The sequence below is a fragment of the Aegilops tauschii genome, chromosome 1 (assembly GCF_002575655.3).
Source record: "Aegilops tauschii subsp. strangulata cultivar AL8/78 chromosome 1, Aet v6.0, whole genome shotgun sequence".
Lineage (NCBI taxonomy): Eukaryota > Viridiplantae > Streptophyta > Magnoliopsida > Poales > Poaceae > Aegilops > Aegilops tauschii.
In genome coordinates, this window is record NC_053035.3 from 397,236,576 (window position 1) to 397,254,611 (window position 18,036).

The window sequence follows — 18,036 nt, forward strand, 5'->3', positions numbered from 1 at the left end:
TCAGCCAATGAGAATTTTACACGTGGAAAATCGGCATTGGTCGTGGCTGTTAACGGGTTGTCGGATCCAAAATCCGACCCGATAGCTTAACGGCGTTCCGTTACGGTGGATGCCATGTGTCGGCCGCCCTTGACGAAAGCACTTCTGTGACGCGCGATTTATCGTCATGGAAGTGGACACTTCCATGATGATAATTTTGGCAATGTCATGGAACACTTCTACGACAGCACATGTATGACTATCTTGATTCTGTCATAAATTTGTCATGGATGTACATGCATGACAGAAAACGCGACCTACTGTGACAAACACGTATCATCACGGAAGTGTATTTTTTTTGTAGTGCTCTCCAGTATACCATGGGCCTCCTTTTATAGTCGAAAGGGGCTGCCACAGTGGCACACAGGAGGTGGAAAGGCCTACAGTGCTATGAGCTTATCACTCGTATTACAGGACAAGACGCATTTAATGCGTAGCTTAGGTGTCCCCTCGCTTTATTGGGGACGGGAACGAGGCCCGTCCCTTCCGTCGTCGCTCCTCCTCGCTTCGACACGCGCCGTGGCCAGCGACGCATGTGGCGCCACGTAGGCAGGCAGCTGAGGTGGCATGGTGGTAGGGTCTTCACGAAGATCTGCATGCCGCCACGCAGGCGTGTGCTGAGTTGGCCTGGAAGCTGCATGCGAACGGCGGTGGAGACTTGGTTGGTGCGGGCCTGGCAGTGCCCCCGCTGACGCCCTTGGTGAGGGCCTTGTCGGGTGGCCCGGCAAGGATCTTGCCGTGGCACGCCGTCGTCCCCGGCAAGGATCTTGCCAGGGGTCTTGTGGCTTTCCTCGGCAAGGATCTTGCTGAGGATCGTTGTCTTCCAATCCTCATCTGATCTTGGACACTTCTTGTCTTCACAAAGATCTGCATGCCACCATGGAGGTGCCTCCCGAGCCCTGGCCCAACGTGGTTGATGGTGTTGGAGACCGTGGGCTCAAGGGTGGTGCACTCCACTGGTGTTGGACGAGCTGCCCCGGCAAGGGCCTTGCCGGGGCCGCGGAGGCTGCCCCGGCAAGGGTCTTGCCGGGGGAACCTGCTTCGTCCCTCTGCTCTTTGTGGTCTTGGCTTTGGCCTTGCTCTGGCTGCCTTGGGCTTCGGTTTCACCTCGGTTCACCTCCCCTGCCTTGCCAAGTGCGGCCGTGGCTCGTGGCTCCGACTGCCCGTGCACAAGTAAAGGGGTCGAAAGGAGAGCCCCTACTTTTGTACACCGACAGCCTAGAGGAAGGCATTGGGAAGTAATAAGTAGATGATGGGTTGCTAGAGTGACAGAAGCTTAAACCCTAGTTTATGCGTTGCTTCGTAAGGGGCTGATTTGGATCCATATGTTTCATGCTATGGTTAGGTTTACCTTAATACTTCTTTTGTAGTTGCGGATGCTTGCAATAGGAGTTAATCATAAGTGGGATGCTTTTCCAAGTAAGGACAGCACCCAAGCACCGGTCCACCCACATATCAAATTATCAAAGTACCAAATGCGAATCATATGAACGTGATGAAAACTAGCTTGACGATAATTCCCATGTGTCCTCGGGAGCGTTTTCCTTCATATAAGAAATTGTCCAGGCTTGTCCTTTGCTACAAAAAGGATTGGGCCATCTTGCTGCACTTTATTTACACTTGTTACTTGTTACCCGTTACAAATTACTTTATCACAAAACTATCTGTTACCGATAATTTCAGTGCTTGCAGAGAATACCTTATTGAAAACCGCTTATCATTTCCTTCAGCTCCTCGTTGGGTTCGACACTCTTATTTATCGAAAGGACTACGATAGATCCCCTATACTTGTGGGTCATCAAGACTCTTTTCTGGCGCCGTTGCCGGGGAGTGAAGCGCCTCTGGTAGGTGGAATTTGGTAAGGAAAAATTTAGTGTGCTGAAATTTACTGTCACTTGTTACTATGGAAAACAATCCTTTGAGGTGTTTGTTCGGGGTATCTTCACCCCGTACGGAACCACAATTAGCCACCCCTCAACCTACTGAACCTACTGAAAATGTTTACTTTGAAATTCCTTCGGGTATGATAGAGAAACTGCTAGCTAATCCTTTTGCAGGAGATGGAACATTGCATCCTGATTTACACCTAATCTATGTGGATGAAGTTTGTGGATTATTTAAGCTTGAAGGTATGCCCGATGATGTTATCAAGAAGAAGGTCTTCCCTTTATCTTTGAAGGGAGATGCATTGACATGGTATAGGCTATGTGATGATATGGGATCATGGGACTACAAATGATTGAAATTGGAATTTCATCAGAAGTTTTATCCTATGCATCTTGTTCATCGTGATCGTAATTATATATATAATTTCTGGCCTCACGAAGGAGAAAGCATCTCTCAAGCTTGGGGAGGCTTAAGTTACTGTTATATTCATGCCCCAATCATGAGCTCTCAAGAGAAATGATTATTCAAAAATTTTATGCTCGGCTTTCTGACAACAATCGCTCCATGCTCGATACTTCTTGTACTGGTTCTTTTATGATGAAGACTATTGAATTCAAATGGGATTTATTGGAAAGAATTAAACGCAACTCTGAAGATTGGGATCTGGACGAAGGTAAGGAGTCAGGTATAACACCTAAGTTTGACTGTGTTAAATCTTTTATGGATACCGATGTTTTCCGTAAATTTAGCACTAAATATGGACTTGACTCTGAGATAGTAGCTTCTTTTTGTGAATCCTTTGCCACTCATGTTGGTCTCCCTAAGGAGAAGTGGTTTAAATATCATCTTCCCATAGAAGTAAAAGTAGTTGAACCTATTAAAGTTGAAGAAAAGACTATCACTTATAACGATCCTATTGTTCCTACTGCTTATGTTGAGAAAGCACCTTTCCCTATTAGAATAAAGGATCATGCTAAAGCTTCAACTGTGGTTCGTAAAAGTAATATTAGAACTTATACACCTCCTGAGCAAGTTAAAGTTGAACCTAATATTGCTATTGTTAAAGATCTCTTGGCTGATAATATCGATGGGCATGTTATTTACTTCTGTGATGAGACTGCTAGAATTGCTAAACCTGGTGCTAAAGATAAACATAGACCTGTTGTAGGCATGCCTGTTATTTCTGTTAAAATAGGAGATCATTGTTATCATGGCTTGTCCGATATGGGTGCTAGTGCTAGTGCAATACCTCATACCTTATACAAAGAAATTATGCATGATATTGCACCTGCTGCGATAGAAGATATTGATGTTACCATTAAGCTTGCCAATAGGGAAACTATATCACCGATTGGGATCGTTAGAGATGTTGAAGTCTTGTGTGGGAAGGCTAAATATCCTGCTGATTTTCTCGTTCTAGGTTCCCCACAAGATAGCTTTTGTCCCATTATATTTGGTAGACCCTTCTTGAACACTGTTAATGCTAAGATAGACTGCGAAAAGGATGTTGTTACTATTGGTTTGGATGATATGTCTCATGAGTTTAATTTTTCTAAATTTCGTAGACAACCCCGTGATGAGGAATTGCCTAGTAAGGATGAAATTATTGGTCTTGCTTCTATTGCTGTGCCTCCTAATGATCCTTTAGAACAATATTTGCTTGATCATGAAAATGATATGTTTATGAATGAAAGAAGGGAAATAGATAAAGTATTCTTTAAACAGGGACCTATTCTGAAACACAATTTGCCTGTTGAAATCCTAGGGGATCCTCCTCCACCCAAGGGTGATCCCGTGTTTGAGCTTAAACCGTTACCTGATACTCTTAAATATGCTTATCTTGATGAAAAGAAGATATATCATGTTATTATTAGTGCTAACCTTTCAGAGCATGAGGAAGAGAAATTCTTGAAAACTCTGAAGAAGCACCGTGCTGCTATTGGATATACTCTTGATGATCTTAAGGGCATTAGTCCCACTCTATGTCAACACAAAATAAATTTGGAGAAACACGCCAAACCAGTTATTGATCACCAACGACGGCTGAATCCTAAGATGAAAGAAGTGGTATGAAAGGAAATTTTAAAGCTCCTTGAAGCAGGTATAATTTATCCCGTTGCTGATAGTCAGTGGGTAAGTCCTGTCCATTGTGTCCCTAAGAAGGGAGGTATCACTGTCGTTCCTAATGATAAGGATGAATTGATCCCGCAAAGAATTATTACAGGTTATAGGATGGTAATTGATTTCCGCAAATTAAATAAAGCTACTAAAAAAGATCATTAGCCTTTGCCTTTTATTGATCAAATGCTAGAAAGATTATCCAAACACACACATTTTTGCTTTCTAGATGGTTATTCTGGTTTCTCTCAAATACCTCTGTCAGCTAATGATCAAGCAAAGACCACTTTTACTTGCCCTTTCAGTACTTTTTCTTATAGACGTATGCCTTTTGGTTTATGTAATGCACCTGCTACCTTTCAAAGATGCATGATGGCTATATTCTCTGACTTTTGTGAAAAGATTTGTGAGGTTTTCATGGATGATTTCTCTGTTTATGGATCCTCTTTTGATGATTGCTTGAGCAACCTTGATCGGGTTTTGCAGAGATGTGAAGAAACTAACCTTGTCTTGAATTGGGAGAAGTGCCACTTTATGGTTAATGAACGCATTGTCTTGGGGCATAACATTTCTGAAAGAGGCATTGAAGTTGATAAAGCTAAATTTGATGCTATTGAAAAGATGCCGTGTCCTAAGGACATCAAAGGTATAAGAAGTTTCCTTGGTCATGCCGGCTTTTATAGAAGGTTCATTAGGGACTTCTAAAAAATTTCTCGGCCTCTGACTAATCTATTACAAAAAGATATACCATTTGTCTTTGATGATGATTGTGTAGAACCATTTGAAATACTTAAGAAAGCATTCATTTCTGCACCTATTGTTCATCCACCTGATTGGAATTTACCCTTTGAAATTATGTGTGATGCTAGTGATTATGCTGTAGGTGCTGTTCTAGGGCAAAGAGTTGATAAGAAATTAAATGTTATTCAATATGCTAGTAAAACTCTTGACAATGCCCAGAGAAACTATGCTACTACTGAAAAAGAATTTTTAGGAGTTGTTTTTGCTTGTGATAAGTTTAGACCTTATATTGTTGATTCTAAAGTAACTATTCACACTGATCATGCTGCTATTAAATACCTTACGGAAAAGAAAGATGCTAAGCCTAGACTTATTAGATGGGTTCTCTTGCTACAAGAATTTGATTTGCATATTATTGATAGAAAGGGAGCTGAGAACCCCGTTGTAGACAACTTGTCTAGGTTAGAGAATGTTCTTGATGACCCACTACCTATTGATGATAGCTTTCCTGATGAACAATTAGCTGTGATAAATGCTTCTTGTACTGCTCCATGGTATGCTGACTATGCTAATTACACTGTGGCTAAATTTATACCGCCTAGTTTCACATACCAGCAAAAGAAAAAGTGTTTCTATGATTTGAGACATTACTTCTAGGATGACCCACACCTTTATAAAGAAGGAGTAGATGGTGTTATTAGACGTTGTATACCTGAGCATGAACAGGAACAGATCCTACGCAAGTGTCACTCCGAAGCATATGGAGGGCACCACGCTGGAGATAGAACTGCACATAAGGTATTGCAATCTGGTTTTTATTGGCCTACGTTCTTCAAGGATGCTCGTAAGTTTGTCTTGTCTTGTGATGAATGTCAAAGAATTGATAATATTAGTAGACGTCAGGAAATGCCTATGAATTACTCACTTGTTATTGAACCATTTGATGTTTGGGGCTTTGATTATATGGGACCATTTCCTTCCTCTAATGGGTATACACATATTTTAGTTGCTGTTGATTACGTTAGTAAGTGGGTTGAAACTATTCCAACTAGTAGTGCTGATCATAACACCTCTATTAAGATGCTTAAAGAAGTTATTTTTCCGAGGTTTGGAGTCCCTAGATATTTAATGACTGATGGTGGTTCACATTTTATTCATGGTGCCTTCCGTAAAATGCTTGCTAAGTATGATGTTAATCATAGGATTGCATCCCCGTATCACCCACAGTCTAGTGGTCAAGTAGAATTGAGCAATAGAGAGCTTAAATTAATTTTGCAGAAGACTGTTAACTGATCTAGAAAGAATTGGTCCAAGAAACTTGATGATGCATTATGGGCCTATAGAACTGCATATAAAAATCCTATGGGTATGTCTCCGTATAAAATGGTAAAAGCATGTCACTTACCTCTCGAAATAGAACATAAGGCATATTGGGCTATTAAAGAGCTCAATTATGATTTCAAACTTGCCGGTGAGAAGAGCTTATTCGACATTAGCTCACTTGATGAATGGAGACCCCAAGCCTATGAGAATGCCAAGTTGTTTAAAGAAAAAGTTAAAAGATGGCATGACAAAAGGATACAAAAGCGTGAGTTTAATGTAGGTGATTATGTGTTGCTATACAACTCTCGTTTAAGATTTTTGCAGGAAAACTTCTCTCTAAATGGGAAGGCCCTTACGTTATCAAGGAGGTCTATCGTTCCGGTGCCATAAAAATCCACAACTTCGAAGCCACAAATCCAAAGGTGGTGAACGGTCAAAGAATCAAACATTATATCTCAGGTAATCCCATAAATGTTGAAACCAATATTACTGAAACCGTAACCCCGGAGGAATACATAAGAGACACTTTCCAGAATGTTTCAGACTCCGAAAAGGAATAGGTATGTGGTACGGTAAGTAAACCGACTCCAAAACAGTTCTAATGGCAATTTTTCTCCGTTTTGGAATATTTAAGAAAATAGGAAAATAAGAAGTAGTCCGGGAAGGACACGAGGCTTCCACGAGGGTGGGAGGCGCGCCCTACCCCCTGGGCGCGCCCCCTGCCTCGTGGGCACCTCGTGCGCCCTCCGGACTCCGTTTTCTTGCACACTACTTCTTTTGGTCAGTAAAAATACATTATATAATCTCCCGAAGGTTTTGACCACTGTATCATGCAAATATCCTCTGTTTTTGTTTCGAGCTGTTCCTGCCGCAGGTTAGAGCAAGATGTCATCTCAGGATTTCGACGGAGAGAGCTATGTCTCACACCTCATTACTGACCCAAAGACCTATGGGGATCTATCTCCTTGTGGTCGAACTACGGATGAGGAGGAGGATGCTCATTTGATGAGGATCAATGATTCAAGTTCGGAGGAGGAGGATGTCCCTCTACCTCAACCTGGGGATATGCAGGTGAAGTTCAAGAAATCTAGTCTCCCTAAGAGGGCTAAACTATCTAACAACAGATCTATCCCCTCTCGTTTTCGGCAGAAAAGCAAAGGAGATTTATGCGACAAAATTTTGAAGCTAGAGTCGGAGATCGATGATTTACAGGAGGAAATTGCTCTTCTCAATTACAATATGAAAATGCTGAAGGCACAATTATCATCACCACCACTATCTTCCTCATCTCCGAAGAAGGAGACATAATCACATGGGCATGGGCACTCCCCTTGGCAACTGCCAAGCTTGGGGGAGGTGCCCGGGTATCGTATCACCATCACACTCCTATCTTTACCGTTTTTCTTAGTTCGATCCTTTTTAGTAATATCTTGATCTAGTAGAATAAAGTTTTTGGTATGATCTAGTTTTGAGTTTTGCCTTATGGTCCCCTTATGTAATCGAGTCCGTGAGCTATATAATAAAGATTAGTGTTGAGTCAAGGGCTTGATTATCTTGCTATGATCTTGAGGGAATAAAAGAAAAAGAAAGAATAAAAAGAAACAAAGAGATCATATTGATCTTATGGAGAGTAATGACTTCACATATAAAGAGTACGATGATTAAAAATTGTTGAGAGTTGACAAACATAGCTTTGGTCATTGTTGCAATTAATAGGAAGTAATAAAGAAAGAGAGGCTTCACATATAAATATACTATCTTGGACATCTTTTATGATTGTGAGCACTCATTAAAATATGACATGTTAAAGAGTTGATGTTGGACAAGGAAGACAACATAATGGGTTATGTTTTCTTATATCTGAAATAAAGTATATTGTCATGGATCATCCAACATGTTGAGCTTGCCTTTCTCCCTCATGCTAGCCAAATTCTTTGCACCAAGTAGAGATACTACTTGTGCTTCCAAATACCCTTAAACCCAGTTTTGCCATGAGAGTCCACCATATCTACCTATGGATTGAGTAAGATCCTTCAAGTAAGTTGTCATCGGTGCAAGCAATAAAAATTGCTCTCTAAATATGTATGATTTATTAGTGTGGAGAAAATAAGCTTTATACGGTCTTGTGATGTGGAAGAAATAAAAGCGACGGACTGTATAATAAAGGTCCATATCACAAGTGGCAATATAAAGTGACGTTCTTTTGCATTAAGATTTCGTGCATCCAACCATGAAAGCGCATGACAACCTCTGCTTCCCTCTGCGAAGGGCCTATCTTGTACTTTTACCTTATGCAAGAGTCACGGTGATCTTCACCTTTCCTTTTTACATTTTATCCTTTGGCAAGCACATTGTGTTGGAAAGATCCTGATATACATATATCCAATTGGATGTAAGTTAGCATGAACTATTATTGTTGACATTACCCTTGAGGTAAAAGGTTGGGAGGCGAAACTATAAGCCCCTATCTTTCTCTATGTCCGATTAAAACTCCATAACCACAAGTATTGCGTGAGTGTTAGCAATTGTGAAAGACTAAATGATAGTTGAGTATGTGGACTTGCTGAAAAGCTCTTATTGACTCTTTCTAATGTTATGATAAATTGCAATTGCTTCAATGATTGAGATTATAGTTTGTTGGTTCTCAATGAAGTTTCTGATTCATACTTTACATTGTGAATAGATTGTTACTTGAGCATAAGAAATCATATGATAATATCCATATACGTTGCTGTTATGAGAATGATCATGATGCCCTCATGTCCGTATTTTATTTTATCGACACCTCTACCTCTAAACATGTGGACATATTTATCGTTATCAGCTTCTGCTTGAGGACAAGCGAGGTCTAAGCTTGGGGGAGTTGATACGTCCATTTTGCATCATGCTTTTATATCGATATTTATTGCATTATGGGCTGTTATTACACATTATGTCACAATACTTATGCCTATTCTCTCTTATTTTACAAGGTTTACATGAAGAGGGAGAATGCCAGCAGCTGGAATTCTGGGCTGGAAAAGGAGCAATTATTAGAGACCTATTCTGCACAACTCCAAAAGTCATGAAACTCCACGAAAGTTATTTTTGGAAATAATAAAAAATACTGAGCAAAGAAAATACCAGAGGGGGCCCACACCCTGGCCACGAGGGTGGGGGCGCGCCCTACCCCCCTTGGCGCGCCCCCTGCCTCATGGGCCCCCTGGTGTCCCTCCGGTGCCCATCTTCTGCTATATGAAGTCTTCCGTCTGAGAAAAAAATCATAAGCAAGCTTTCGGGAAGAAACTCCGCCGCCACGAGGCGGAACCTGGGCGGAACCAATCTAGGGCTCCATCGGAGCTGTTCTGCCGGGGAAACTTCCCTCCGGGAGGGGGAAATCATCGCCATCGTCATCACCAACGATCCTCTCATCTGGAGGGGCTCAATCTCCATCAACATCTTCACCAGCACAATCTCCTCTAAAACCCTAGTTCATCTCTTGTATCCAATCTTTGTCCCAAAGCCTCAGATTGGTACCTGTGGGTTGCTAGTAGTGTTGATTACTCCTTGTAGTTGATGCTAGTTGGTTTATTTGGTGAAAGATCATATGTTCAGATCCATTATGCATATTAATACCCCTCTGATTATGAACATGAATATGATTTGTGAGTAGTTACGTTTGTTCCTGAGGACATGGGAGAAGTCTTGCTATTAGTAATCATGTGAATTTGGTATTCATTTGATATTTTGATGAGATGTATGTTCTCTCTCCTCTAGTGGTGTCATGTGAACGTCGACTACATGACACTTCACCATTGTTTGGGCCTAGAGGAAGGCATTGGGAAGTAATAAGTAGATCATGGGTTGCTAGATTGACAGAAGCTTATACCCTAGTTTATGCGTTGCTTCGTAAGGGGCTGATTTGGATCCATATGTTTCATGCTATGGTTAGGTTTACCTTAATACTTCTTTTGTAGTTGCGGATGTCTGCAATAGTAGTTAATCATAAGTGGGATGCTTGTCCAAGTAAGGACAGCACCCAAGCACCGGTCCACCCACATATCAAATTATCAAAGTACCGAACGCGAATCATATGAACGTGATGAAAACTAGCTTGACGATAATTCCCATGTGTCCTCGGGAGCGTTTTCCTTCATATAAGAAATTGTCCAGGCTTGTCCTTTGCTAAAAAAAGGATTGGGCCATCTTGCTGCACTTTATTTACACTTGTTACTTGTTACCCGTTACAAATTACTTTATCACAAAACTATCTGTTGCCAATAATTTCAGTGCTTGCAGAGAATACCTTACTGAAAACTGCTTATCATTTCCTTCAGCTCCTCGTTGGGTTCGACACTCTTACTTATCGAAAGGACTACGATAGATCCCCTATACTTGTGGGTCATCAATTACTATGATGTGGAAAGAATAGAATAATTTGTTGCTTTTAAGGGCGCTTATGCAATTGAATCTTTGTCTGAAAAGTATGAAGATTTTGATGATGATGTTTATAGACCCGAAAATTTTGCTATACTTAAATATTGCTATGATAATTATAAATAAAATTCCGATATTGATATATTTATTGAGAAAGTCTCCGCTGTCCAAGAAGAGATTAATGTTTTGGAGGAGTCTATGGAAGAAGGGATTGATGAAACTGTGAGCTCATTGGATGAAAAAGATGACGAGGAGAGCGAAGAACACAAGGAGAAAGAGCGGATTAGATACCCGTGCCCACCTTCTAATGAGAGTAACTCTTCAAATCATACATTGTTTAATTTCCCTTCGTACTTACCGAAGGAGGAATGATATGATAATTGCTATGATCCCTTGGATTCTTTTGAAATATCCCTTTTTGATGAACTTGATGCTTGCCATGCTTGTGGCCAAGTTGCCAATTTGAATCATGCTTATGGAGATGAACTTGCTATAGTTCCTTATGTTAAGAATGAAATTGTTGCTATTGCACCCACACATGATAGTCCTATTATCTTTTTGAATTCTCCAAACTACACTATATCGGAGAAGTGTGCTCTTATTAAGGATTATATTGATGGGTTGCCTTTTACCGTTGCACATGATGATTTTGATGAATGTAATATGCATGTGCTTGCTGCTCCTACTTGCAATTATTATGAGAGAAGAACTACATCTCCGCCTCTCGATGTTTTCAACATGATAGAATTGCAAGAAATTGCTTATACTGTGCATTGGCCTTTACTTGATGTGCATCAATTGTTCTTGTATGACATGCTGCTTTGTTCTCATTACTAAATGCCAAATCATTGTTAATTAAAATTGGCTTTGATATACCTTGGGATCCGGGTGGATTCATTACTTGAGCACTTTATGCCTAGCTTAATGGCTTTAAAGAAAGCACTGCCAGGGAGACAACCTGGAAGTTTTAGAGAGTCATTTCTTTCGATTGAGTGCTTTTATAAAGTTTAAAACCAAAAAAATATAGAGGGGAACTTAAAAACTTTTTCACAAAAGAGAAGCGATTGGAAGTTATGCATTGGAGAAGTGAGGGTCGACCTTGAACACTTGTGTTCATGCTCATGGAAATAATGTAGAATTTTTCATGAAGATTCTCACAAAAATAATTATCCCCTTGTACAATTCCATTGTATTTTAAAAATAATGTGCCAAGATTTGCCTTTAGGATGATTAGATTGCTTGTTGGTATGTGCGGTGCAAAAACAGAAACTTTGGCTGTAGCGCGTGAATTTTCATTTTTTACTAGAACGTAAAAAGGTTCTGAAACTTTTTTCACACTATTTCTATGTAAATTATTTATTTCTTCCTAATTTTTGAGAATTTTTATATTTACAGAAGTATGGTAGATGTTCAGATTGCTACAGACTGTCCTGTTTAAGACATATTCTGTTTTTGATGCACTGTTTTGCTTGATTTGATGAAACTATCGACTTTTATCGATGGTATAAGCCATGGAAAAGTTATATTACAGTAGCTACAATGCAAAAAAAATTATGAATTGGTTTGCAATAGTACTTAAAGTACTGATTTGCATTATTTTACTAACGGGTCTCACGAGATTTCTGTTGAGTTTTGTGTGGATGAAGTGATCAAAGATCGCGGAGGTCTCGATATGAGGAGAAGGAGGAGAGGCAAGAGCTCAAGCCTGGGGATGCCCAAGGCACCCCAAGTAAATATTCAAGGAGACTTAAGCGTCTAAGCTTGGGGATGCCCCGGAAGGCATCCCATCTTTCTTCAATAAGTATCGGTATGTTTTTGTCTGCGTTTCATTCACGTGATATGTGTAAATCTTGGAGCGTCTTTTGTGTTTATTTTTCACTTTTATTTTATACACCATGCTAGTATGAGATAGTCCATGGTTGATTTATAGAATGCTCATTGCACTTCACTTATATCTTTTGAGTGTGGCTTTATAGAATGCTTCATGTGCTTCACTTATATCATTTGAAGTTTGGATTGCCTGTTTCTCTTCACATATAAATCCGTTATTTGTAGAATGCTCTTTTGCTGCACTTATATTTTTTAGAGCATGGTATTTTATAGAAAGAATTAAACTCTCATGCTTCACTTATATCTACTTAGAGAGTCAACAGGAATTGGTCAATTGCATGGTTAGTCATAAAATCCTACCTAAAACTTGTGAATCACTGAATATGATATGTTTCATTCCTTGCAATAGTTTTGCTATATGGAGATGGAATATGTGGGAGTTACTGGTAAAAAGTTGTGGTTAGTAAGAATATTGGTGTTAAGGTTTGTGATTCCCAAAGCATGCACGTATAGTCTCTCGTTATGCTGTGAAGTTGGCGCATGATTTATTGTTGATTGTCTTCCTTATGAGTGGCGGTCGGGGACGAGCGATGGTCTTTTCCTACCAATCTATCCCCGTAGGGGCATGCGTAGTAGTACACTGCTTCGAGGGCTAATAAAGTTTTGCAATAAGTATATGAGTTCTTTATGACTAATGTGAGTCGATGGATTATACGCACTCTTACCTTTCTGCAATTTGGTAGCCTCTACGGTACCGTGCATTGCCCTTTCTCACCTCGAGAGTCGGTGCAAACTCCGCCGGTGCATCCAAACCCCGTGATATGGTACGCTCTATCACACATAAGCCTTATTATATCTTCCTCAAAATAGCTGCCATACCTACCTATTATGGCCTTTCCATAGCCATTCCGAGATATATTGCCATGCAACTTCCACCGCTTCCATTTTGATGACTTGAGCATTCATTGTCATATTGCTTTGCATGATCATATAACTCACATAGCAGTTGTGGCCCAGCCACCGTTCATCAGTTTTTATACATGTTACACTAGATCATTGCACATCCTGGTATTGCCAGAGGCATTCATATAGAGTCATATTTTGTTATAGGTATCGAGTTGTAATATTGAGTTGTAATTAAATAGAAGTGTGATGATCATCAACTTTCATTATTAGAGCATTGCCCCTGTGAGGAAAGGATGATGGAGACTATGATTCCCCCACAAGTCGGGATGAGACTCCGGACAATGAGAGAGAAAAATATAAAAAAGGAAAAAAGGAAAAAAAGAAAGAAAATAAAGGAAAAAAAGAACAAAAAAAATAAAGAGAGAAGGGGCATGCTAGTTCCACACTTGTGCTTCAAAGTAGCACCATGTTTTTCATATGGAGAGTCTCCTATGTTGTCACTTTCGTAAACTAGTGGGAATTTTTCATTATAGGATTAGATGCACACCCACTTAGTTTTCATTTTGAGCTTTCATACACTTATATCTCTTAGTGCATTCGTTGCATGGAAATCCCTACTCCTCGCATTGATATCAATTGATGGGCATCTCCATAGCCCGTTGGTTAGCCACGTCGATGTGAGACTTTCTTACTTTTTTGTCTTCTCTATATTTACCCCTATCATCATACTCTATTCCACCCGTAGTGCTATATCCATGGCTCGCGCTTATGTATTGCGTGAGGTTTGAAAAAGACGAAGCGCGTTAAAAAGTATGAACCAATTGCTCGGCTTGTCATTGGGGTTGTGCATGATAAATACTTTGTGTCAAGAAGACAGAGCATGACAAGACTATATGATTTTGTAGGGATAGCTTTCTTTAGCGTTGATATTTTGAAAGACATGATTGTTTGTTGGGATGCTTGAGTATTGATGTCTTTATGTCAAATTATAGACTATTGCTTTGAATCACTTATGTCTTAATATTCATGCCATGATTAGATATATGACCAAGTTTATGCTAGGTAGCATTCCACATAAAAAATTATCGTTTTTATCATTTACCTACTCGAGGACGAGCATGAATTAAGCTTGGGTATGCTGATACGTCTCCGTCGTATCTATATTATTTGATTGTTTCATGCCAATATTATACAACTTTTACATATTTTTGGCAACAATTTATATGATTTATTGGACTAACCTATTGATCCAGTGCCCAGTGCCAGTTCCTGTTTGTTGCATGTTTTTTGTTTCGCGGAAAATCCATATCAAACGAAGTCCAAAAGCGATAAAAATTTACGGAGAATTATTTTGGAATATATGTGATTTTTGGGATTTGGAATCAACGCAAACCAGGGGCCACAGTGACCACAACCCACCAGGGCGCGCCCAGGTATCTTGTGCCCTCCTCAAAGGTCGGTTGGGGCCCTTCTTCTGGCGCAAGAAAGATAATTTATGGAAAAAATCATTTAATAATTTCAGTGCAATCGGAGTTACGGATCTCCGGGAATTTAAGAAACCATGAAGGGCTAGATCTGGGGAACGCGAAACAGAAGAGAACAGAGAGGGAGATCCAATCTCGGAGGGGCTCCTGCCCCTCCGCCGCCATGGAGGCCATGGACCAGAGGGGGAACTCTCCTCCCATCTAGGGGGGAGGCCAAGGAAGAAGAAGAAGGAGGGGGCTCTCTCCCCCTCTCTCCCGGTGGCGCCGGAGTGCCGCCGGGGCAAGGATCGTGACGGCGATCTACGTCAACAATCTTGCTACTGTCAACACCAAGTCTCCCCTCTATGCAGCGGTGTAACACCTCTTATCCCCGCTGTAATATCTATTAAACATGGTGCTCAACTCCATATATTATTTCTCAATGATATGTGGCTATCATATGATGTTTGAGTAGATCCGTTTTGTCATGTGGGTTAATCGTGATCTTGGTTGGTATGATTGTATATTTTATTTATGGTGCTATCCTACGGTGCCCTCCGTATCACACAAATGTGAGGGATCCCCGATGTAGGGTGTTGCAATATTTTCATGATTCGCTTATGGTGGGTTGCGAGAGTGACAGAAGCTTAAACACGAGTAGGTGGGTTGTTGCGTATGGGATAAAGAGGACTTGATACTTAATGCTATGGTTGGGTTTCACGACCTTACTGATCTTTAGTAGTTGCGGATGCTTGCTAGGGGTCCAATCATAAGTGCATATGATCCAAGTAGAGAAAGTATGTTAGCTCATGCCTCTCCCTCATATAGAATTACAAGAATGATTACGGTACTTGTTATCGATTGCCTAGGGACAAATGACTTTCTTGTTGACAAAAGCTATCTACTTTTATTACCTTGCAATTTACTTGTAGTTTTTATTCTCTCAAAGTACTCGTAGTTTTATTCTTGCAAAATAGTTTCATACTTGTTTTAGGTAAAGCAAACGTCAAGTGTGCATAGAGTTGTATCGATGGTCCATAGAATTTGAGGGAATATTTGTTCTACCTTTAGCTCCTCATTGGGTTCGACACTCTTATTTATTGAAGAAGGCTACAAATGATCCCCTATACTTGCGGGTTATCACTCTCCTCCCCTCTCTAAACCCTACTTGCTTTTGTTCGTTCACATCGTGGAAATCACTCAAAATTGTGGCCGTCCAACTCGAATTCGTCCTGGCGTTGTGGATCCTTTTGTGTTGTAAGCCGGTGGAATAGTTGTGGGGTAGCACATAGGCGAGTGGAAGCCACAGACCTTGGGCTACAATGGGTTTGTTTGCCTCACCCAACAATGAATGACAGGAGGCATATATGTCCATTTTTGGGTTGTTGTTTTCTCTGGAGTGAACAACAAACAAATTATACAGTGTGTTTTTTAAGCTAGCATGTAAAGTGATTAGTCCAGCCTAAGTTGTGGTAGTTTCTTTTTCTTCTCTGAAACATTTTTGTGCTAGGGGTGGGGGGTTGGGGTGGGAGTTGTGTTATTTCATGAAAATGATGTTATGCAGGTTGTTCAGTATGTAAACTGATTTGTAAGTTGAGAAGAGTATGCATCATGTGTTTAGTTTTCTAATTGTTCAAAGAGCATGCTTCATCTTTAGAGAGCATGTATCATTTGAGAGAGTACGACTCACCAGTCAATGTTCAGAGAGGATGCATCATGTTCAGAGAGTTTGACACATCATTGATACGTCTCCAACGTATCTATAATTTTTTTATTGTTCCATGCTATTATATTATCATTCTTGGATGTTTTACAATCATTTTATAGCAACTTTATATTATTTTTTGAGACTTACCTATTGACATAGTGCCCAGTGCCAGTTGTTGTTTTTTGCTTGTTTTCTACTTCATAGAAAATCAATACCAAATGGAATCCAAACGCAACGAATTTTTTTGGAGATTTTTTCTGGACCAGAACACACCTCTTGGGCCAAAGAAGTACCAGAGGGGGATCCGAGGGGAGCACAACCCACCAGGGCGCGCCTGGCCCCCCAGGCGCGCCCATGTATCTTGTTCCCACCTCATGCGGTATAGCCGTCTTGTCGGTGTCGGGTCGGAGCTGCAGTTGACTCCGCGTAGCAGGCCGGCTGGAGCAGTCGGCCGGGGGAGCAGTCGGCCCAGGCGGGCGGGCGCCCCGTCTGACTGCCGTCTGTAGCCGGGTGGCGAGCCGGCCGGAGCAGCTGGACTGAGGGGCTTTGCTAGCCCCGATGTCTGGAAATACTATCTCGTCGTCTTCAGGGTACATGTGGGCAATTACTCCGACAGTAGCCTCCGAGCCTCCGGGCAACTTGGCAAAGTTGGGCGGAGATTTTTTAGCGGGTGTTGATGTAGAAGATGTTGATGACGGCCGGCTGCGGACCGCAGTCGGCGTGGCTTGCTTCCGGCGGGGGCGCGCAAGCGCACCCGGTGGGTGTAGCCTTCGAGCCTCCAGGCAACTTGGAAAAGTTGGGCGGAGGCTTTTTGCGATTGTTGGTGCAGATGATGGCGTCGAGGGTGCCGGGCACGGACACGAAGTCCGCTGGCTGGTGCTGTCGGCCGCGAACGCGGGGTCCGCCGACTGAAGTTGTCGGGCATGGACGTGGGGTCCACCGACTGATGCTGTCGGGCGCGGACGCGGAGTCCGCCAACTAATGGTGTCGGGCGCGGACGCGGAGTCCGCCAACTAAAGATGTCGGGCACGGACACGGGGTTCGCCGACTGAAGCTGTGGGGCACGGACGCGGCGTCCACCGACTGATGCTGTCGAGCGCAGACGCGGGGTCCGCCGGCTAATGGCGTCGGGCGCGGACGCGGGGTCCGCCGGCTGATGGCGTCGGGCATGGACGCGGGGTCCGCCGACTGATGTCGTCGGGCGTGGACGCGGGGTCCGCCGGCTGATGTTTATCGATGATAGCCGGCTGCGGGATGCAGCCGACACGACTTGCTTCCAGTGGGGGCGCGCTAGTGCACCCGCTGGGTGTAGCCTCCGAGCCTCCGGGCGACTCAAAGGGTCGGGCAGAGGGTTTTTGCTGCAGATGAAGCAGGCGGTGGGATGCCGGTTGCAGCCGGCGTCGGGCGTGCAACCAGCCTCCGGGCGAGGAGTGGGTTCCCCTCGGGGATGATCATGCAAAAGACAAAGTTAGTCCGCGCAGATATTATCAAACTTTTGCTTTTAGTGGTGCAAGTTTTATGCAGAGGGTGCCGACTCAGTTTCATCCAAGCCGCCTTCAATCTTTTTCATGTCCCCTCTGTTCTTTGGTGTCAGAGTAAATGGCC